General features: G+C 35.4%; 1 protein-coding gene across 5 annotated transcripts in view; it reads left to right on the forward strand.

The window, feature by feature from the left end:
• Nucleotides 1–23,153, forward strand: part of ROBO1 (roundabout guidance receptor 1) — a 1,131,260-nt gene that overhangs the window by 25,086 nt on the left and 1,083,021 nt on the right. Inside the window, exon 1 of one of the 5 annotated variants that reach the window (XM_021071371.1) lies at nucleotides 9,099–9,675. The exons of the other annotated variants lie outside the window; for them this stretch is intronic. The gene's annotated coding sequence lies outside the window, so the exon portion shown is untranslated. Of the gene's footprint in view, nucleotides 1–9,098; nucleotides 9,676–23,153 lie in introns of those variants that run through there. 5 annotated transcript variants of the gene reach the window in all.

Raw genomic sequence — 23,153 nt, forward strand, 5'->3', positions numbered from 1 at the left:
TTAGAAATAGGTGAAAATTATGTGGATTGACTCAATTATTTCCTTTTTGCCCTTCACCATAAAGTTCCAAAACATATTTTTGTATTCAGTGTATCCATAAAGTAGCACAAAAGCAAATCTAAAGCAATTCACAGTATTGTACCTTTGTATGAATTATTATGTGAAGAAAAACATCGAATTATATGAAGAAAAACATGGATTCACAATCAGGAGCGTTGTTAAAGTGGAAAAAAAAAAAGCCATAGATGAGGAGAAGAAAAATAAATTAGTTTGACCTTAAGCTAAATATATACATACATAGCTCCATCGGTCTCTAATGGCCTAATTAATTTCCTTAAAATTGTCATGATATTCTAATTAATTATACTTAAGTATTATGTTCCAAAAAGGAGAAGACACATGGTATTTGTTGGATGTTTGCTGCTTGTTTTGTTTAAGTGTTTACATGGTTACCTTGTTTATGGTTTTCCCAAGCTTGTAAAATTGATATTATTGTACTCTTTGTGAAATATAAAGATACAGAAGCTTAAAGATACAACGTGTAAGAAATGTAGATAGGCTTTGCTGCTGCTTATTTCTGGTTCCAATTTCCCTAAGCCTTACCGCATTTCTATTGCTTCCTTTTAATGTGATCATGTCTCCTTATAGACTGCTCTGATGCATTTGGCAGTCAATGACAATTGTTATAAGAATTGAAGAATTGCATTAATTTGGCCTGTTTAAAAAAAAAGTGAGAACTAGATTGTATTTTTTCTAGAGTTACTAACTGGTAATAATGTACATTAATGGACTAGCAAGATTCTTTTCCTTTAAAAAAAAAACATTATGTAGTATTCTATTCAGGTGTTACATCTCATAGATGCCAAAGCTCTGATTAAGAATTTGATCTCAGCTAGACTATCCCAGGACAAAGCAGGGGCAAACAGTGACAATACGGCAATAAGCACATTCTCTGTGACTGACTGGTAAGATAATGGATGTAAGCTGTACTTACAGCAAAAACACCCTGAATGCTTGCAGGGCTACCTTTTATACTTTTAAACCACAGGACACTTTACTAGCACCCTTCTAGCTGAAATAGAAGGTTTGAATAGGAATAATCATTGGATCCAGTTTATATCCTGCATTGTAGAAATATGGCCATTTAAGGTATTCACCCTTAGGGGGAGGATATACAATGTTTGTGTGTGTGAGTATGTGTATGTATATATGAGTATATGTGTGTGAATATGTATATATATATTAGTATATATATACATGAATAATATATACTCATGTATATGAATAATATGTTTTTTCCTTGTTAATTATTTCAACAGCTATTAGAAGTTTTAAAATGTAGTAACTGCAAATTTTCAATAAACAGCCCTTGGTAATATTTATTTTTCTCCACATGTAATGCATTTTATTATGGAAATGGAGAGTGTACGTTTTTCCTGAGGACAGGATTTGTTTCTTGTCAGCCTTTGAATACATAGCACCTCACACAGGTACTTGCTATTAAATAAGTATTTTAAATATTATTTTCTTAAACAAATACTGTGCGTATGGATGGATGATAGCAATGAAACAAATTCTACCATAGGAAGAGAAAGTTACTTTTTGACAAGATGTTTGCTGAAAATATGAAAGATCAGTGGATGGAAGAGATTTTTACTATTAGGAATAGTCTTCTTGGCTTGGCTTGACCCTAAGAATATTGCCTGATTAAAATTACTTGGTCCCCTTAAGGACTCATCCCCAAACACAGCAATGTATAAATGTTTTTGTTTTTGTTTTTTTTCCATCTTCAGTGCTTAGGGCAGAAAGCATTTTATCAGCATATTTGCTTGTGAAGGAGGCTCCTGTAAGAACAACTGATAATGTTGCAATAATAATTAAGGAAGGAAATAGAAAGGGAGTCATGGAAATAGCTGTTGAATTCTGCAGCAAGCGTAGAGGACTTTTTGTTTAGAGGCTAATTTTTTAATTAGCTAGGGAACAAAAGCTGAGCTTTGATAACAGAAGCAATCAGTCTGGTTTGGGACAGAAGCTTAAAAAAAAATCCTGGTCAGAGACACAGAATTAAATAGACAATGATTGGAATTAAATAGGAGATGTTCTGGATAGAGGAGTCCCAGAAGAAACATATCTCCATGGTAATGCCCTACTAAATGTTTGACCAGCACTATAATAAATTGGGTCTGATATTTCCTACCAGAACTACTAAATGGCTAATGGCTGATAGGAGCACACAACGAAGTTGAGATGGGTTGACTGTATTCCAAAGGATCTCTCATCCTCCAGCAGTTTCCCAGAGCTCCTTTCATGGTGATTTCAGGGTTGCAAAGATCAGAATCCCAAAGCACAATCCATTCCAGGTGTGCTTGTATGAAGTTCGCTAATGTTTTCTTGGCCAAGCCAGGCCACATGGCAACCCAGATTCAAAATTTGGGGAAACAGGAGTTCCTGCCATGGTGCAATGGGTTAGGAATCTGACTACAGCAGCTCAGGTCACTGTGGAGGCCTGGGTTCCACCCCCAGCCCAGATGCAGTGGGTTAAAGGATCTAGCATTGCTGCAGCTGTGACCTATACCACAAATATGGTTTGGATTCTATCCTTGGCTCTAGAACTACCATATGCCATGGGTGTGGCTGTTAAGAAAAATGGGGGAAACAGATTCCACTTCTTGATTATCTTATTGGAAAAGTTTGGGTTTAAGGAAGAAGTAATTTGCAACCTTTCTTATACTCTAAGACTCTTATTGTCTTTTCAAATCTATCTAGTATTTATTTTTAATCATTTTTATAGATGTTAATACAGACAATCCTTCTGTGATATACAAAATGTTGATTGTGCATAAAAAAAAATAAATGTTCTCCATTCGAAGTACTGAACACTAGATTGTCTTGTAAAAATTAACAAAATGAAAAGATAAAGTGCACTGTCATTTAATTAAGGGATTCCTATGTGTAATACTACTTTACAGATTGATTTTGATGCATTATATAAAATCTGAAAATTCACCAGGTTATGTAGTTCAATAGGTGTGCTTCTTTTATAACAGAGGATGTGGTAAAGGGGAGATTATCAGATATGAAAGAGTGCCTAAGTGGGTATAGTAGGACCTGTTGAGATGCATTCAAGTTTAGAATTGGTATATTTTACTATTTTTATAGTAATTTATTACTATTTTAAATTTATTACTATTTTAAAGTAATAAAAGTTAGTGATTAATCCTGCTGTATAGCATAAGGAACTATATCTAGTCACTTGTGATGGAACATGATGGAGGATAATGTGAGAAAAAGAATATATATGTATATGTATGACTGGGTCACTTTACAGTAGAAATTGATAGAATGCTATAAATCAGCTATAATGGAAAAAATAAAAACCTTAAACAAAATAATTAGAACACTTACGTATTTTAGAAATGCATTGCCATAAAATAGAGAAGTAATTTAAATTATATGACTGTCAGCATGAAATAGGTCTTAGTGTGGTTGACACCCCCATTCTGAACTGGATCATTTTTTTCCCAATGCAAGAAGATAATTTAAATCTCCAGGAACAATCTGGAAACTTGAAATCACTAAAATTTAGTGGATATGATACTATTCCTGATTTAATTATTGTATTTAATTATTGTAAGCAGTGTATCTGAGAAAAATTATTCACATATACTGCTCTGTGATCCTCCTATTGGTGTAAACAGTGAACCAGTGCCTTGAGGAATGGATGATTCTTAGTACACACTCCGAAAAGATCCCTTGAGCATCTTCCAAACAATTATCTTTTCTCAGTTTTTTTTTCTTTATTTTTATCACTTAAGTCTTTCTGTTTTTAATCTTTGGGGTTTGTAAAATATATTTTTTTTAAAAATGTGGATCTCAGTTTAGCAATTGAAATATTTTATTTTGAATTTTGTGGCAATTTAGTAATTTAGCATCATTCCTATTTTGTTTCCTTTGATTTGATTATAGCTTCTTGGAATTCCCCAAACTTGCATTCCCTCTTAAGAACTCAAGCCTCAACTCAAACCATATACAAGGACACGAGAGTAGTATTTGCAGAATTAGCTTCAGAACAACTGTTTTTAAAGTATGGTTATTTCTTCTCTCTGTCTGATCCATCAACCATTAAACTTTTTCCAGAGATTCTTCTGACTCACTGCTCTAGCTCTAGGCTCACTACTAATTGGCTGTTTTAGCAGCTCTTGACTTTAAAGTCTCTTAATCATCTCACATATGTGCCAGAGAAAAAGATGAATGACTTCAGGCAGTGTAATAGCTCTTATCCTTTGTGAAAAATCTTTTATCCCCCTACTTCAATTCTATAAAATTTCACACACTGAAACATCCTGTTAACAAACATAAATCTATGTGTATGCACTTCTTTTCCAAAACTCTGTGTTATTGTGAGAAAATCAGAAGTGTTTTTGTGCTACCCATTAAGCCATCATATATATGTGGTTTCCTATGCACTTGGTCACACAACTCAAGTAAACCAGGACACAATTAATTGCTTTCTCCACTGTTTCAGTAGCAATTAGCATATATCATTTTATATGTGTATGGCATTGTTCCAGCCTTATCTATTTGGGAAGTTTGTCTCTTCTGGTAGACTATGAGTAACTTGTAGGCAGGGAACTCATTTCTCAGGATGCGTTCTTCCTGGGATTGCTTAGAAGTAAATGAATGATACTGATGAAAAGTCAAAATGACATTGAATACACAGTCCAAGAGCCCTCGTATATTATTACAAACCCCTGTAGCAAAAAGTCAAGTTCTTTAATTTGAATATTTCCCCACATTTTTACTCAAAACAGCATAATACAGTTAGCCAAACATGTGCACAGATATCCTGCTAGTCACGAACTGTTTGTTGTTTATACCTCTGAAGGAAATGATTGCAGTTCTCACACCTATACCTTTTCCCTCTGGGGATAAATACACCTGCAGACCTTTTATTATTTTCTAGCTGGAGGGCTGGTGAATAAGCTCAGCCTGGTTGAACCAAAAATGTTGGAGGATAATTGGATCTGCAGGCTAAGGTCGTGGGGATGTTAAAGGTTCCATGCGTGAGATTTATTTGTATCGCCTACTTTATATTTGAGAAAATCAGATTTAATTTGGCATTTCCATTCTGGATTTTAAGACCACTAGTTAATTTTTAATGCCTTTCTGGAGAGTCTCTTACCTCACATTGTCTTTAAATCTCAGTAAAATGTTTTTTATCTTCATGGGAAGATCATTTATTGCAGATGCTGGGATTCTGAAATAGCACACTACTGAATTGAATGAATAACATCCTATCATTTTATTTGGTGTTAAACTTACTCAATTATTCGAGAGAGTTTGCTGAAACCATAAACTCGGCCCTATGAAACTTTTAGAGAATTCTCCTGGATGAACAATCCCCTCTGGCTTACTTGAAGAAATAAGTTGTCAGTCCTCAAAGGGATCATGGATCAATCTTTGACCAAGCAGATGACTAAGAGGCTAGTTTCCCATGGGGGCATGGAAGTTGGATGGAATCAGATGTGGAGTTGGGTGGCAAAAGCAAGACTAATGCAAATCAAAGGCAGGAAGAAAAAGAAAGGAGAAGATCCTTGAGATGGTAGAAAGACTCCAGGGAAGAATAATTAAAGCAGGCTCATTCCTATGACATTCATCCTTGGGTGAGCTGAAAAGCCCTGACAGTCTTGTCAAATGTGCTTTTATGAGCTTGGCTCTGTCAGGCGATTTTGTGAATCACTTGCTTTCTGACAGACCTGTTCAAAAAACTGTAGGGCATCCCACAGGTGGGATTTGTTGGTAGAACAGAGAACATCTGTTATATTTTTTCACTTCTGAATTTAAACATTGAATTTGGCGTGGGGAAGGAAGTGACTTGTTTGTCCACTGACTGCTTTCCTGCCTCCCAATCCCTGGGAAAGTTGGCTCTAGGGAATTTTCCTCTTCCTCACTTCTGTGTTTCCAGTTACATGGTAAGCTCTCAACAATATTTGTTAATTAATTAGCATATGAGTTAATGAATCTTTATCTCTCCTCCTGCTTCAACACAGGTAGGCTTAGGTTAGGTATCAGCCATCCAACTAATTGAGGGGTTTTATATACACATTTAGAAAAGACTAATAGTGCCATAATCTTTTTCAATTGATTATGCTTATTTCTCACTCCTCTATTTGTCCTACTAATTATTTAGTTCACAGTAAGAATCCTTCTTTCTTTCTTTTTATTTATTTATTTTTTAATGGCTGCACCCTTGGCATATGGAAGTTGCTGGGTCAGAGGTCGAGTTTGAGCTGCAGCAATAGCAGATCCTTCAACACACCATACCAGACCTGGTATCAAGCTCAAGGCTCCACACCAACCCAAGCCACTGCAGTTGGGTTCTTAATCCACCGCACCACAATGGGAACTCCAGAACCCTTCTTTCTGTATGAAAGCTTTCCTAAACTTTTATTAAAAAATTATTTTATTGAATTTTAGTTAATTGACAATGTTCTGTTCATTTCTGCTGTATAGCAAAATGATTCAGTTATTTATATATAGATAGATTGATATACATTGAATATAGTTCCCTCTGTCATACAATAAGACTTTGTTGTTCTAAACATGTTTATGTCATAGAAAGTGGACCCTTTGGCACTCTGTTGAAATTTTCTAGATTTTGGATGTTTTCTCTTAGCAAACAATATTGTCTGTAAAGATAAACATGTATGTTCTCTTCGGCCACTGAATTTTCCCTAATATTTAGTTTGGTGACTTGGATTGAAAAGCAAATAAGAAATAGTTTCGGGGAGTGCCTGTTATGGCACAGAGGAAACGAATCGGACTAAGAACCATGAGGTTGCAGGTTCGAACTCTGGCCTCGCTCAGTGGGTTAAGGATCTGGCATTACTGTGAGCTGGGTGTAGGTCACATATGTGACTCAGATCGAATGTTGCGTGGCTGTGGCGTAGGCCAGCAGCTGTAGCTCCAGTTGGATCCCTAGCCTGTGAACCTACATATGCCATGAGTGTGGCCCTAAAAATAAAAAAAAAAAAAAGATTTAAAAAAAGAAAGAAAATAGTTTTGACTTACTGAACAGTACACAAAATATTTTTAAAACTAAGATTTGTTTTGGAGACTAGAAGCAGAGAAAACAATTGAAATATATTTAGGCAACAATTACTTTGAATATAAATTGCTTATGCAATTCTCCAAATTACTTGTAAATGAAATTAATTAATAATTCAGGGACATTGACATTAAATGCCTGCTGAATCACAGAGATGGAGCTTTATACTTAGGGAAATCTTTGGAGTTCCCATCTGTAGATCACTTGGTAGTTATTAGTATATTAAGGCATTAAAGTCTGTCTTTATGGTTGTTTCTCATGACTAGACCATGGGATGGAAACTCGAATGACTCTGAGTGGTTTGATATGATATGGCACTAACACTCTCCACTTTGAGGAGGTGCGTGCAGCAAGCACAGGCTGAATGGCAGACTTTGAAATTTAGGATTTTTTTGTCTGAGCTATCATCATCTGTCACTTGAATTGCTCTAAGTAATAACCTTATAACTGGCCTGAGTGTTTCCATTTTTGCCCCTCCTCACTCAAGTCAGTTCCTTTTACAACAGCCAGAACAATTTGTTAATAATGAAAATGAGACCCTATCTTAATTGAAAATTCCCATGTCTCCCCTTTGCAATAAGGATAAAATGCTAGTTCCTCGCCATTTTCTCCCAGAACTCAGATAATATAGACCCTTCCCCAGCCTCCAGCCTCAATTCTCACCATGCTTTCCTCTCATTTGCTGTGTGTAAGCCTGAAAAACCTGTTCTCGGTCCCTTCAACACACCAAGCTCTGTCAAGCTTCAGTCTTTGTGGTGACTCTGACCTCCACCTGAGCTACTTTTCCCCAGATTTTCACAGGGGTGATTTTTTTCCCTATCATTCAGCTCTCAAAAAAATGTGACTGATTTCCCTTTGTAAACTCCCACTTTCCTAAGTCTTCTCTATCATATTTACTTATTTTATTCTACACACACACACACACACACACACACACACACACACACACACACCTGGGAGCTCTACAGAAAACACAATCTTCATTTCTTTTGAATTTTTCTACTTCCTTAATTATAATAGTAAGTGCTCATTACGTAATTGTTGGATAAATAAATACCTGGATGGATCTATGAGTTATCGCTTAGACGTGTCAGGCATTCTTAGAAAAATTTTCTTGTAAATTCACAGCAGTGGTATCCCCAAGGAATCTATTCACTTTAACATCAAGGAAATTAGTATGCAAGAGTTGGAATGCTTTCTCAGAATAACAGAGCAGGGCAATAATTTGATCGCAGGTCTGTCTGACTTGAACATTTCTGTTCTTTCTGTTCCACGATGCTACCTCCAGACTGTCAGTTCCGTAGGAATCAGCATGTAGTGTAACAAGGATAAAGGATGATTTTCAAATATATATTCAGACACATTCTAAATGCGATTAGTAAAGGAATTCCTAATTGGGCTACTGAAGTTATTGCTCTGTAGCATAATAGTTTTTGATATTTTAAAGGCCTACCCCAATACTTCCAGATATAAAGTAAATAAGTCCTAGTGATATTATGTATAGCATTGTTACTGTAATTAATACTTTAGTGTATATTTCAATGTTGCTAAGAGACTGGATCTTAAAATTTCTCATCACAAGAAAAACATTGTAACTATCTGTGATAATGGATGTTAACTAAACTTACTGTTGTAGTCATTTCATAGTGTGTATATATATATGTATATATCAATCAAACCATTATGTTGTATACTTACAACTAATATAATGTTATATGCCAATTGCACTTCACTAGAATGATCGGAATGAGGGATTTCCATTGTGACTCAGCAGAAAAAACCCTGCTAGTATCTGTGAGGAGGCAAGATCCATCCTGGCCTAGCTCAGGGGGTTAAGGATCTGGCGTTGCCGTGAGCTGTGGTATAGAGTGCAGACACAGCTTGGATCCCTTGTGACTGTGGTGTAGGCCGGCAGCAATTGCTCTGATTCAACCCCTAGCCTGGGAACTTCCATGTGCCAAATGTGTAGCCCTAAAAAGAAAAAAAAATAATTAATAGAATGAGTTAATACATACATACATACATAAATGCCTATTTGAAATAATAAAATACCTTAATCCAGCCCTTCTGAAGTTTAATGTGCTCTCAGACCACCAGAAAGTCTTGATAAAAATACAAATCCTTCCAAGTGGTGAAGATGGGATGGATCCATCCACCTAAACTTTGTGAGATGCAAGGACTGAATGGGCATTAGTTTGTATTTAGAATTCACATATTCTATTCTGCAATGATTAGAAGAAGGACTTTAATTCTTCTCAGTGGAGAAGAGGTTGTTTTGACTTAGAGGTTTGCAAGCTTTGCTGCATATTAGAATCACCTGAGGATCATTGAAAACTCCCAGGAACCAGCTCGCATCCAGGCCAATTAAATTCACCTCCAGGAATGCCCAGGGAATGCTTTTTTTTTTCTTTAGCTCTGTAGTTACTCCACTCTGAGTTCAGAGACTTGCTGCTCTAAACACAGTGCACCGACCAGGAGCTTTGGCATGAGAGCTTGTTGGAAATGTGAAGACTCAGACCCCAACTCAGACCATTTGAAGTCCCGACTGTATTTCAAAAAGATCCCAGGTGATTTGCATATACTTTTATTTTTTTATTTTTATTTTTTGTCTTTGTTTTGTCTTTTCTAGGGCCACACCTGCGGCATATGGAGGTTCCCAGGCTAGGGGTCTAATCAGAGCTGTAGCCGCCGGCCTACACCACAGCCACAGCAACAGCAACATGGATCTGGGCTGCGTCTGTGACCTACACCACAGCTCACAGCAGAGCCAGATCCCACTGAGTGAAGCCAGGGATTGAACCGGCAACCTCATCATGGTTCCTAGTCGGATTTGTTAACCACTGAGCCATGATGGGAACTCCTGCATATACTTTTAAATTTGAAAAGTACTGGTTTAGAGCAAGAGGTTGTTTGTTTGTTTGCTACTAAGCTCTGTATTCTTGGATATGAACAGGAATTTTGTAATTCAGTGGAGCTTTTGAGTACTAAGAGCTTTAGGGGTGACAGCCAAAATACTAAATATAAAGGCTCATTGCATTTGGCATTGGCATTTTGTGACTGTTTGCACACTGCTAGTGTTGGAATAAAGTTGGAAGTGAAATTATAGTCCAAGAAATATTCAATATAAGACAAACAAACAAACCCCAAAAACTGGAGGCAGCCGGTGAAATCAAAATTTACCTAAGGTTGATGAGCACATTGGTGGTACAGGGGAGGTACTGGGTTGTGTGGTTTTTGTTTTGTTTGTATGCTTTTAATGAGATGTGTGTATATTTATAAACTAAGAAGAAGGAATCAGAAGAAAGTGGTTAAAGTAGAATAGAAAGATTATATGATGGTGAGGATAGTGGATCTTATCACAAGATGATTAGGAAGAAGGGTGCAGTGAAGGGGTGGGGAGCCTAAGAATTGGGCACAGGTGAAAACAATACAGCCAGGGAGTCTGCTTTCAAGGAAATACACAATAATGAAAAGTATAAGAAAATAGGCAATTACAAAGCAGTGTGATAAGTAATACAACAGGGTAAGTACAGATATTATGATATACTGTAAAAGCAATCCTATACCATAATTAGGATTGATCAAGGAGGTGTGTGGAGGAACTAACTTCTAAATCTATACTGGAAGTGAAAAGGATGATGGGAAGGGAGGATTTAGACAGGAGGAGGAAAACAAAAGGAAATGATTTGTACTTGAGAAGGAACAGGTGCATTTAAGGAGTTGAATGCAACTCAGCCCAGCTTTAGCACTGAGTACTTGTATGAGTAAGTGAGGGAGGGAAGGGGCAGAAAAGGGAGAGGAGGTGGGTGTGGTGAAAGATTAGATTGAAGAGGTGAGTTTATGGAGAGTTTTTCCTCCTAAGAAAAAAAATTATCATGCTTCATCCTGGACTAAATTATTTTAATATCGATGGAAATAAAATTATAGTTGCAAAAGAAATTTTTTTCCAACTGTAAGGTTAATGGAAAATATAGAGGATAAAAAGATAATTGGGTTCTTGCAGTCACTCAGGCAAAGATAATGGTAGCCTAAACTAGGTGGTGATGGGAGAATAGGAAAATGGTGAAATAATTCCATTTTAGGAACTAAAAACAGTAGTGATTGCAGATTGATTGGATTGGGGATAGGGAAGATTTGAGAATGACACTCAGGTGTTTGAATCGGGCAACTCCATAGAAGATGCCATTCATGGAACAAAGTTTTATAAATCCTTTTGGTAAACTGGTTGGCTCTTTTGGAAGTGGGTAGGGTGGTATAGATGATGATTTGGCTTTTGGAAATATTGGTGTTCAGTGGATATTGACATTTATGGGTCTGAAGCTCATGGTAGAGATGTGGAAAAGAGAAACCTATTGGGAGTCTTCTGCATAGATATGTAGCACTTTAAACTATGAAAATGGAAGCACCAATCCAGGAGGATGATGCAAACTGGAAAAGAAAAAAAAGAATAGAAAAAAACGAAAAGTCTAGGATAAGATCTTTAGGTTTATCACTTTTTAAAGGGATTATTAGAATTTTAAGTTGAGTGGAGGAAACAAATACCAGTGTCGCAGCAGTCAGAGACTATCAACTCTTTTTGAAATGTTGAAGATGAACAAAAGTGACTATTGAATTTCGAAGAAAGTAAGTTCTTGATCATAGAGATTTTCATAGAAAGGAAGCAACAAAGATGGAGATGGATTCAAATTTGTGACTTCTAGATCACAAAAGTAGGATACTTTTTCAATGTATTTTGCCAAGAATGGAGAGATAGAGCTGGGGTTTAGAAGGGTATGTACAGTCATAACAGGATATTTATTCCCTTTTTTGTATGTGTCTGCCTGAGGAACTGCTTTGGCCTCTTTTTGTGATTATTTGAGGAATTGTTTTTATTTCCTTATCATAAAATAACCATTTCTTTAAAAACAATAATCTAAAATAAGGAATACTAACATCATTATTTTAGGTTAATATAATTTCATGTAATTTTGAAATAAAAATATATACATATTTATATTAAAATAGCGAGTCTCAAATTTTAAATACTTGTTTTGATTTTGCCCCCCCCCCCAGGAATTTCATAAGATTCCAGATATCTTATTTCACTCACATATTTGCTCTGAAGACAGCTGAACATTCTCAGGGCTGAATTTTATTAACAAGACATACATTAGAATCCCTCTAGGCAAAGGTTATAATTCCTATGTCATTTGGGCATGCGAGGTGCTCTGTCTATGTTACATTCTCATGTAACCAGCTGGAAAATTTGTATATCAATCTAACCTATATGTAGTGTAGGTCTGGCTAATATTTATGCTTACACACTATATAGTGAGGGTTTTTTTTTTTTATTGATTTGTGTTTGCTTTGTTTTTTGAATGTGGCAGGGATTACAGACTTCAGAGTGGGATGCTTCAAGATGGAAAGCCTTGGGTGATCTTATTTGCTTCCTGTCTCTAATTTTAATACAGTGGCATTTAATCAGGAGTCAGCATGCGAATCACCTACTTAGGCTTTTAAAAGCTTAAATACCCAGACCGTATCCAGTTCTTGGAGAAAGTGAGTTAGTAGATCTGAAGAGTCTAGAGACATATCTCAGATGCCTTGTAGATGATTCTGATGCATACAGGTTTTTTTGTTTGTTTGTTTTTTGCAAAACAAGAAGATAGCCTAAAAATACTATTTAATTCTATCTTAAATAGTATATGCCTTATATTTTTCTAAGCACCTAACTGTAGATTAGTACAACAAAGAGCATTTAAGCATTGCTCACTATCCCTCCCATTCACGCTTTAAATAAATTCTTTCATTAATTTCAGATATCACAATTTCATCTCGAAAGAGATAAAGGCATATTAAAGGGGGAAGTTTATATGAAAGGGACATTACTGTTATTTTAAAAGTCAGCAGGATAGCATGTTTTCTGACTATCAAATGTGGAAGAGGAAATGACCTAACTTGAATATAGGAAACAGACATTTTCATAGTGATTACACATCATAATTTCAACTGCCAGTCTTTAGAAGAACAGAATTTTTTGATACATGATTCTGCCAGATGTTAGAGATTTGGTAATGCATATTCACTCTAAGGAAATTAAATGTGCTTTGAAGAAAGCATTCTCAGATCTAATGTATCTATCTATTAACTCTCTTATGTACCAAGCTGTTCATTCCAGGTTATATTTCCCTATGGTTCACCACTGGGCTGGAGGGGGTGGGGAGTAAAATTACTTTGTAGACATTGCAAAATGAACAAAATGGATATCAAATTAAAATATAAATGGTTTATGGGTAATTACTAATTATAATTATATACATTGCTTTTTTGCATTAGAAATAATGATCAGTGGGTGACTTGTGTTACATAGGAGATATACACCTGTCATTTTGGCAGAGAGTGTCCTTTATTGTTGATTCTTGGTTGTCACTTTGAATAGAAGGTAAAAACAAAGATAATTGAGAAGGGGTTACTCCCTAAATCATATCTTCCCTCTCCTCATTTAGGTAATATGATTGTTTTTAAAGGTGTATATATATATAAGAAAGAAGTCTAAAATGTCCTGGATTATACTGTATATAAAAAAAGATAGATAAATATATATTAAGAAGACTTTTCAGAACCATGATAGTTAGGAAGGGCTCCGTGACACTGGCTAGGTAAAGAAACAAAAATGTTAATTTTGGATCAACCAGAGAATAATCAGTGGATAATACACAGGTGAATGCTTGTTAATTTGCTATGTAATTGTCTGTCTAATGAATTTAGCAAAGTATAATGTTATGTAAGAGCAATGGTTAGCAAGCTCTTTCATAGAGAAATCATGGGTCATAAAATATTGTTTCTGGGAGGTACTGCCACTTTATTAATTTCAATCACTCTATAATTAAATCTACATATGCAGCAGTAAAATCTACCAAATCATCAACTGATGCGTATTTAGCCTCTGGACTCAGTGACATTTAATTAGTTAGCACACAGCCAAATGCCAACCTTTCTTTTCCAGTGGCGGATAGTTTCTTCTTCTCTTTCCCATATTTAATAAAACTTGACATAATTTCCACAGTGATGCAACACAAAATGAAAATCAAATTATGAGTCAAACTTTGGGCAACTGAAAATGAAATACTACAGAGATTATATGTGATTATAAATATTAAAAGACCTTTTGAATTTGTTCTTATTTATTGAAACATTGTTTTTCCAAGGATTGGAAGCAGTCAGTATGATACTCATAAGGTGTTTTTTTTTCTAAGCAAGACTGTTTTTCTCAAAGAGACAGACATGTGCTAACAAGTCTTGATGGTGGCCTTTTGCCTTATATGGGAATTTTAATAAGCTTTATAGGAATTTCTGGGTACTGTGATTCAAGAGCTTGTTTCAGCCAGGAAGACTACATGTCAGAGTGTGGGCTTTGATGCAAGGCTTTACTTCTAACCTCTAACTTCCCCTCAGCTACAAGTTGACAATCTCCTAGAGCGAGGCCAAGCAATGCCCTTAGAATCACACAGTGGATGGAGAGGGCAGTCTGATTTTCTGACACAGGTTAGTTGGAACAAGCAAAATATTGATACATCTTAAAGAACTGTTTTAAAAAAAAGAACATGAATTCAGAAATGCAGTGACCATAATAACAAGCGTTCAAAACTAAGAACAGTACATGATTATTCATTAAGAAATAAATTTCAACAATTCCCAATAAAATGAACTATGTAAGAACTGTGTAAGAAACTAGAAAAATGTATATAATACATAAAACACATTTTATTTTTCATTTGGTCGTAACTTGATATATTTTTTATATACTTTAGCAATTTACCCAGTTATATATCCTTTCCTAAAAATAACGGATGCCACTATTTCATACTACTTTTTATATAATCAGTGAAGCTTTTCAGTCAGAAATAGAGGAAATCATGCCAAATTATAGTGATTTATTGGAAGAGAATTTGCCATATAAAGATTTTCATCAAATGGCTTAATATAGAATTTGGAAAAAATCAGTAAAATCATGATTTTTAAGCAGAAATTATTTTAAGTGACTGAAATTAAAGGTTTTAAAGCCATATGTAATTGAAGGTTGATAAGAGAAATGATTATGTAAAATATATAGAAAGGTTGTGTACACATTTTTTATGCCAAATAAGGACAGGCAGTCATATTTTAGAGGTAATATAACTTTGACTTGGTTATTTTATTTTATTTTATTGTTTTGTCTTTTTGCTTTTTCTAGGGCCGCTCCCACAGCATATGGTGGTTACCAGGCTAGGGGTCTAATTGGAGCCGTAGCCCCTGGCCTACACCAGAGGCATAGCAACGCCAGATCCGAGCCGTGTCTGCAACCTGCACCACAACTCACGGTAATGCCGGATCCTTAACCCACTGAGCAAGGCCAGGGATTGAACCTGCAACCTCATGGTTCCTAGTCAGATTCATTAACCACTGTGCCATGACGGGAATTCCTGACTTGGGTATTTTAAAATGAGTTTGCCATGGCTGGTTTACAAATATTTCACCTCTTTAATTATAATTTTTCACCTTTTTAATCCCCCTTAGTTAATAATGAAGGTTAGCATTAAGGTCAAAGGTGACATAATGAAATAAAGAAATACAGAAGCAATGTGGAATAGAGATAAGGCAATTTAGTTTTCTAAATGTGACATTAGGTATCTAAGTATTCCTTACTAAGTGACAACTCAGTATTGGCATATTGTCTGCTTTCTAATGTAGCTAAATCCTCATAAATGTAATTGTGACAAGCACTTAAAAAGTGATGATGTTTTTAAATTTTGAAGTCACCGAAAAGTGTTGAGAACACTAGCCTAGTAAGGACCCAGCAATTAAAAATTACATTTAAATCTAAAATCATGTTACAGCAATATGGAGCTCTATAGAAAAACACATTACTAAATTTTGGGAGGTAATATATGTTGTCTCTGAAATGTTTATCCCCTTTGTAATAGGCCATATTACATATTAGTCATGTTAGTGGGAAGAATCACAGCCAATAGTTTATATCTCTACCGAGATGTGGAAAAAAAAAAGTGAGGGGAAGGATAGATTCATCCCTAGTATGAAGGGTTAAATATATACAATAATGTATTTTTTTATGACAAAGGTTTTTATATGTTGCCTCAAAGGCAGGTTGTAGGAAATCTTTTGTACCTGTTTATATAAGTTAGTTGATGTTTCTATAAAATAGTAGGATGGCTGAAATCCAGTACAAACAAACACAGCTTCATTTTACAAAGTAGATATTTAATAAATATGTGGGCTTCGATGAATAATATTTATATACTAGCTAAATTTGAATTTTGTCTGTGTGATTCCTGGCTAAATATGGGACACTTGGGAAAACCTGATTTAAAACCACATCTCCAAATCGTGATTTCAATATGATTCCCTTTTATATGAAAATGATAAAAAATTAAATATATTATCTACATTGATATAATAAAAAATGCAAAAGTAATATTCCATTTACTTTAGGTATAAATATATCTGAGTGTGGTTGACAATTAATGTAGCTGCAATTCTTAGATTTTCTACCTGGTTTATTGATTGGCTTCAATTAATGTTTGCCAGCAAGTAAATTAACATAGCACCTGAGGCATAATTCTCTAGTGGATCATGTGCACTGAGTTCCGATCATCCTTGCAGGTTTAACTCCTCCTGAGTGTGTTACTAGTAGGTACATTTTAATTCAGTCTAGACATGGACATTAAGCCGTGGCTTTAATGACAGGTCATTTACAGCAAACTCATGTTTCAATGCAGGGGTGTCTCTTTAAGTGACATCTTATCGATAGCAATTCAATTAGTCAACCCAAAGACTGTGAGATGGAGCTTAAACTGTGTCACAAAGCTCTCTTAAGGAATTTGAGATGTCCTTATTACCCTTCTTTTCCCCCCCAACACATATAAACATAAGCACTGAAGTTTTAATTTCAGATATAACCTGTATGGATCTGGATCCTTTTGTAATACCTTATTCTCATAGGATCAGATATCAGTTGAAAAATGTTTTCCCTTTGCAAGAAATGTAAGCACAAATGTATTTGGCTTAGTTAAAACACCATTGAAGTCTTGATGCTGGCAAATAGAATATTGATAGGCCACTTTTTCAGACTTAATATTAACAAATAAAATACCTGTGAACAATGAGATATTGAGTAATAAGATCCTGAATTACTGTATAACACAACTTATTCCTTATTTAGCAGAAGTTTGGAATTTAGACTATGCTCTAATCAAAAAGGGCTAATGTACAAGCTGCCGTTTTTTGATTTTTCTACGTCAAACATTCATTAAAATCTTAGTACATTATCAGGCATTATAATACAAATTAGAATCCCTAGAAGATGCCATTACAAAAAGATAATTCTGAAAAAGATGACTAGAGGAAAGAATTTTATATAATGTCTGATCCTGAGAACAGAGGGATCAAGACTATTCCACTGTTGCAGGTTTTGTTGGAGAAAAATAAATAAAGAAAGGGTGGAGGGAAGCTAGTGTAGTGGAGAAAATGTGCGATTAACAACCAGAACATCCTGCACAACTGGTGTCCCAGGAGTGATTTAAGTCCAAATGCCTGGAGGCACCCCTTGTCTGTAATGAATTAACTTCTCTACTAGAATGGCAGTAGTGCAATACTTTTGTACCATCCTCCGCAGAATTGATTAAATAGTCATTCACATCACATATTGTGCTGTGCAATTCAGATGAGGAGCCCAGGCGAGAAAGGCTGCTAGACTCAAAAGAGTTCAGTCTTCCATTCCTGATTTGTTTGCATGAGATCTCTTAAAGTTCCAGAGCTGTGAGTTGTGGTTGAGATCCAGTTAAGTGCCAGATGTAATTGTGGGGTTTAAGGAAAAATTTTCAAAATGAGTATCTGTATGTGAGTTTGATTCTTTAAGTGATTAATGCTGTAAAGACAGCTCTTACCCTACCTTGGTATATGGAGAGAAAGTTCTGCATATATTCAGCATCAGCTAGAAGCCCTCCATTCTAGCAAATATAACTGCAGGTTGTAGAAGACCCATATAAAACTAGCTTACTTGTGCCACATAAACTAAAAGCTGGGAGGCAGGGTGATTCTAGAATGATTAATTTAGTGGCATTATAACATAACATCATAAGCATTATGTTCATCTTTTTCTTCTAGTCTTAAAATGGCAATGGCTCTTTTCGGGTTGCATGATGGTGTCATAACCTGAAAATTCGAGTAAGAAGATGGGGGTTCCCAACATGTTTTGGTGGTAATGAACCCAACTCTGAGTTCATCCATGAGGACAAAGGTTCGATCTCTGGCCTCGCTCAGTGGGTTAAGCCTCTGGTGTTGCTGTGGCTGTGGTATAGGCTGGCAGCTGCAGCTCCAATTCCACCATTAGCCTGGGAACTTCCATATGCTGTGGGTACAGCCCTAAAAAGCAAAAAAATAAATAAATAAAAAGTAGGAAGAGAGATGTTTTTTTCCCAATCATCCTTTTCTTTATATTGGCAAACCATGCCTAGGAATTCTCTGGTAGACTTACACTCAGATCTCCTTGGCAAGGAGAGGGCCACACACTGGTGAATTGTCAGAGGCAGGGAAAGATAGTCTAAAATGATTATTTTAGGTTAATACTGATGCAACAGAGTGTTGGAAAACAAATCATCTTTCTAGAGTTTATGAGGTAATGATAACCAAAGAAAAATTGTAGTCTGGGTTGGCAAGGAAGAAGGGTAAGGATTGACAATGAAAGGGATCTACTACTTCAGTGTGGGATTACAGGATCACTCTAGATTTTTGAAAAGTGGCAGGAAAGCCCAAGGTAAATAACGTCTAAGGAAGTATATTTATTTATTGGCAATTAATCAGCTTCCTTCACAAACCTAGTGGCTCAAACACATGTATTTGTCTCAGACTCTTTATGGGTCTGGGATTCAGACATGCCCTAGTTGGTCCTTTGTTTCTTAGTCTCCCATGAGGCTACATGAGAGTGTCTGCTTGGTCTCATCTAAAGCCTCAACTCTAAGTTAACTCACATAGTTGACAGGTATATTAGACTGAGCATCTCTGTTTCTTCTTGGCTGTTGTTCAGAAGCTACCCTAAGCTCCTTGCCATATGGGCCTCTCTAACATGGTTGATGGTCTCACCAAGAAGGACCAAAGAGAGTCTGTTGGCAGGACATACTTCCCAATACTTTGTAACCTAGTCATGGACATGGTGTCCACTCAATATTGCCGTAATCAGTTGATTGGATGCAAGATATTTGAAGGGAGGTTGTTACACAAAGCCATGGACACAAGAAGGCAGTGATCATTGGAAGCCACTTTAGATGCTGTCTGCTCTAGATTGAAAAGATAATAGTGTAGGAATTCAGAATCCTAATAGTAAGTATATTAAAATGAGTTTTAGGTCTCTTGTTTGCCTATGGTCCAGTCCATTAACTATGAAAAAAATAAAAAGGTTAAAGGGTTTTTTAATAGTTCTAATATTTGTTCGTTGCCTTAACTAGAGTCAAGGAGATAAAAGAGGAATTTTAATACTGATAAAGCAAGCACAGAGGTCCAATATTAAGCTTCAGAAATAGTATCAAAGAGTGATATGCTAAAACAAAGTAAGCAATGGAGAACCCTAAAAGATGAACATAGATCCAGGACAGTTATATTTTAAACCATGATCCCCTATTAATACAATTCATTAGAATAGTATAGGTATCACTGGCAAGTTCTTATAAAAACACTTATGTTTTAATCTGTAAAAGACAATTAAATGTTTTACTTTTGTACATTTAGTGTTGGAGTAATTTTCATATTTTTCATATAAACTTTTAATTCCTAACTGATTATGGCTAATAACACAGGTTAAACAATATTTATTAATGGAAAATAAACCTTATAGAAAGAAATCTTAAAATTACTCTTTAAAATTTCATATTACTGAAAAAAGTTTTCTGTTGCTTCTGGCTGTGTGATTAAAATAAAATAATTGTTATTCATATGATTTTCATACAGTGATATTTTCTTAACAGAGATGCCAAAGTATTAAAATAACTAAAACACTAGGTAGAAGTGATATATATATATCTTTCTTTTTCTGACTTACTTCACTTAGTATAAGCCTCCAGTATAATTCCATCCATGTTGCTGAAAATAGCATTATTTTGTTTTTTTATGGCTGAGTAGTATTCCATTGTGCACATGTACCATATCCTTCTTAATCCATTCATCTTTCTATGGACATTTAGCTTGTTTCCTTGTCTAGGCTATTGTGAACAGTGCTGCAGTGAACATACAGGTACATGTATCTTTTTCAATGAAAGTTTTGTCCGGATATATGCCCAAGAGTGGGATTGCTGGGTCATATGGTAGTTTTTATTTAGTTTTCTAAGGTACCTCCATGCTGTTTTCCATAGTGGTTGTACCAATTTACATTCCCACCTGGGGAATGAAGAAGGTACCTTTTTCTCCACACCCTCTCCGGAATTTATTATTTGTTGAATTGTTAATGATGGCCATTCTGACAGGTGTGATGTGGTACCTCATTTAATATACAGCACAAATTAACCTTTCCACAGAAAAGAAACTCATGGATTGGAAGAACAGACTTGTGTTTGCCACGGGGGAGGTGGAGGGAGTGGGATGGATTGGGAGTCTTGGGTTAACAGATGCAAACTATTGCATTTGGAGTGGATAAGCAATGAGACCCTGCTGTATAGCACAGTAAACTATATCTCGTCACTTGCAATGGAACAGGATGGAGGATAATATGAAAAAAAGAATATGTATATATGTATGACTGGGTCACCTTGCTGTACAGTATAAATTTACAGAACACTCTAAATCAAGTATAATGGAAAAAATAAAAATCATTTTAAAAAGAGATGCTAATAAACTTCCTCCGTGAGGTTAATTTCAAGAAAAAAAAACCTGAAACACTGAAGCTCCATACGACTAATATATTTTTTAAAGGTGAAGTCCATAAAACACTGAAAACACATGAAGCACAGTGTGTCCGATTATCTCATGATAGTTGTAAAGACCTTTTTTGGGGCTAATTGCATTCACTGTAAATTTATCTTAAGGATCTGTTAAGTATTATAAAATGCATCTTCCCTCCCATTGTCTATAAAGTATTGTCATTTTATTTTGTTATTCTAGGATTCTTTTTTTATTGAAATGTATCTGATTATAGCATAGTCTTAAGAGAACATCAACTCACATTTCAAAACCATCATATAATTCAGCAGAAATGTGGCAGAGTTGATAGACTCTGCCTCAGGACAAAGAGTCAGCATGGAAAATAACTTCACCTTTGATCCCAAGGGAAGGAAGGATTCCTTTAGCTCGAAAGTAAGGCCATTCCCATAACACATTCCATCTGTTTAAATCCCTATATAGCCTAGTGTCACCAGGAGAATGGTGGGGGTCATGGTATTATTGGTGTACATGGGTTTTCTTAGGAAAAGTTATAATACAAATGATATTTTATCAAAATAATTATGGTTGGTGGTTAAATGTATTAAATGTTACCTATTAGTAGATTGAGCAATTAATCATTATTTTTTTAAAAATACATTACCTGCATGTCAAATGCAGTATTGTGAGCAGTAACTGATGATTATAAACAGCTGCTAGTGCTTGTTCTCCAGATTCAGGGCATAGATGACCTCTTGACATGGCATTGACGGTAATCCAGATCATTGACTATGCTGCGTATTGTTATTCACGTCTAAATCCTGTTTTGTTTCAAGCACTGCTGTTACTAGGTAAGCCATCAAAACACTGCTGTGACAAAGACAGTGAAAAGGAAAAGTGATGGGTAGAAAGAAAAGGAAACCCCACAAAGTAATGATTAAAAGAAAAAATAAGCTGCTGATTAAGTGGGTTCTATTTGTTTGTTAATAATGCTTCTGAAAGCTCTAGATAGAGGGTCAGGCTTTCACTACACAACAGGAACATTTTTTGAGGCTGGTGATAATTAACTTGAATGACCAGCCACTCAAGGATAAACAGAAGGTTGGCTAAAAGCAACAGTTGGCAATTGAATCATATCTCCATGAATGCTGTGCCCCCAAGAGGAAATCACTGGCAACATTTATTTAACAAAAAGTCCACTCTTCATACACAAGCCATCATTGCTTTTAGTTCTGTATTGAGGTCAAGTGGAAATGAAACATTTAGTAAAATGATACTTCAGAAACTTGGAAATTGGGGGAAGATAGGAGAAAATGAATTGAATTCTTTGGCAGCAAAATTAGATTTTTGAAAAGGAATGAGAGGTCAATTTATTTTGTGGTTTTTCCTTGAGATACCTGAGCCTCTGATATATACTGACAGATGAGCTGAATCTTTCATCTATAACTTTTAACATTGTAAATTAGTTTTCCAAAGATGTCATATTCTCTTGGTTCTTTGATATACTCTGTGGTATTATTTTTTAAAAATGTTTTCTGTAGTCTACAGGTCTAATGACTAAAAATTTTTTAAAAAGTTTCCTGTCTTGCCTGGTGATCTAACCTTATATTGAAAAAACATTTTGCAAAGATTATAAATTTGAAAGTGTTTTGTTTAAAAGTTATAGATGAATTTATAGGTGTTTTTGAATACTGGCACAGTTTATTACCAATGCAATCTTAAACTAGACTTGCCTTGTTGAACTTTTGCAGGGGAGTGGCTTTATTTTCCTACTTTTGAACAATGGGAATTCAGTGAAAGATTCTATCCCTCACTCTTCCAGGAGACAAGGAAAATATAGATGATTCATCATATTATTCTTCCCTGGGACTCTGATCTGGCCTTCATACCCTTAATAGAGGATTCGAGGTTGAGTCTGCAATTGTCATCAAACATCTAGACTGTATCGGGGAACAAATGTTAATTGTGGGGGATAGTGATGAAGATACCGTATCATTTAATATTTTCAGAGATATATTTTTAGTAAAATTGGGCCTAGAAAAAGTAAGCATAGACATATGACAACTGAATGCAATTAAATTTGGTAAAGTGACAACGTAGAACTTTTGATATTTTCCTATTTCTTTTTCTTTTTCTTTTTCTTTTTTTTTTTTTTTTTTTTTTT

This window comes from Sus scrofa, chromosome 13, assembly GCF_000003025.6.
Source record: "Sus scrofa isolate TJ Tabasco breed Duroc chromosome 13, Sscrofa11.1, whole genome shotgun sequence".
Taxonomy (NCBI): domain Eukaryota; kingdom Metazoa; phylum Chordata; class Mammalia; order Artiodactyla; family Suidae; genus Sus; species Sus scrofa.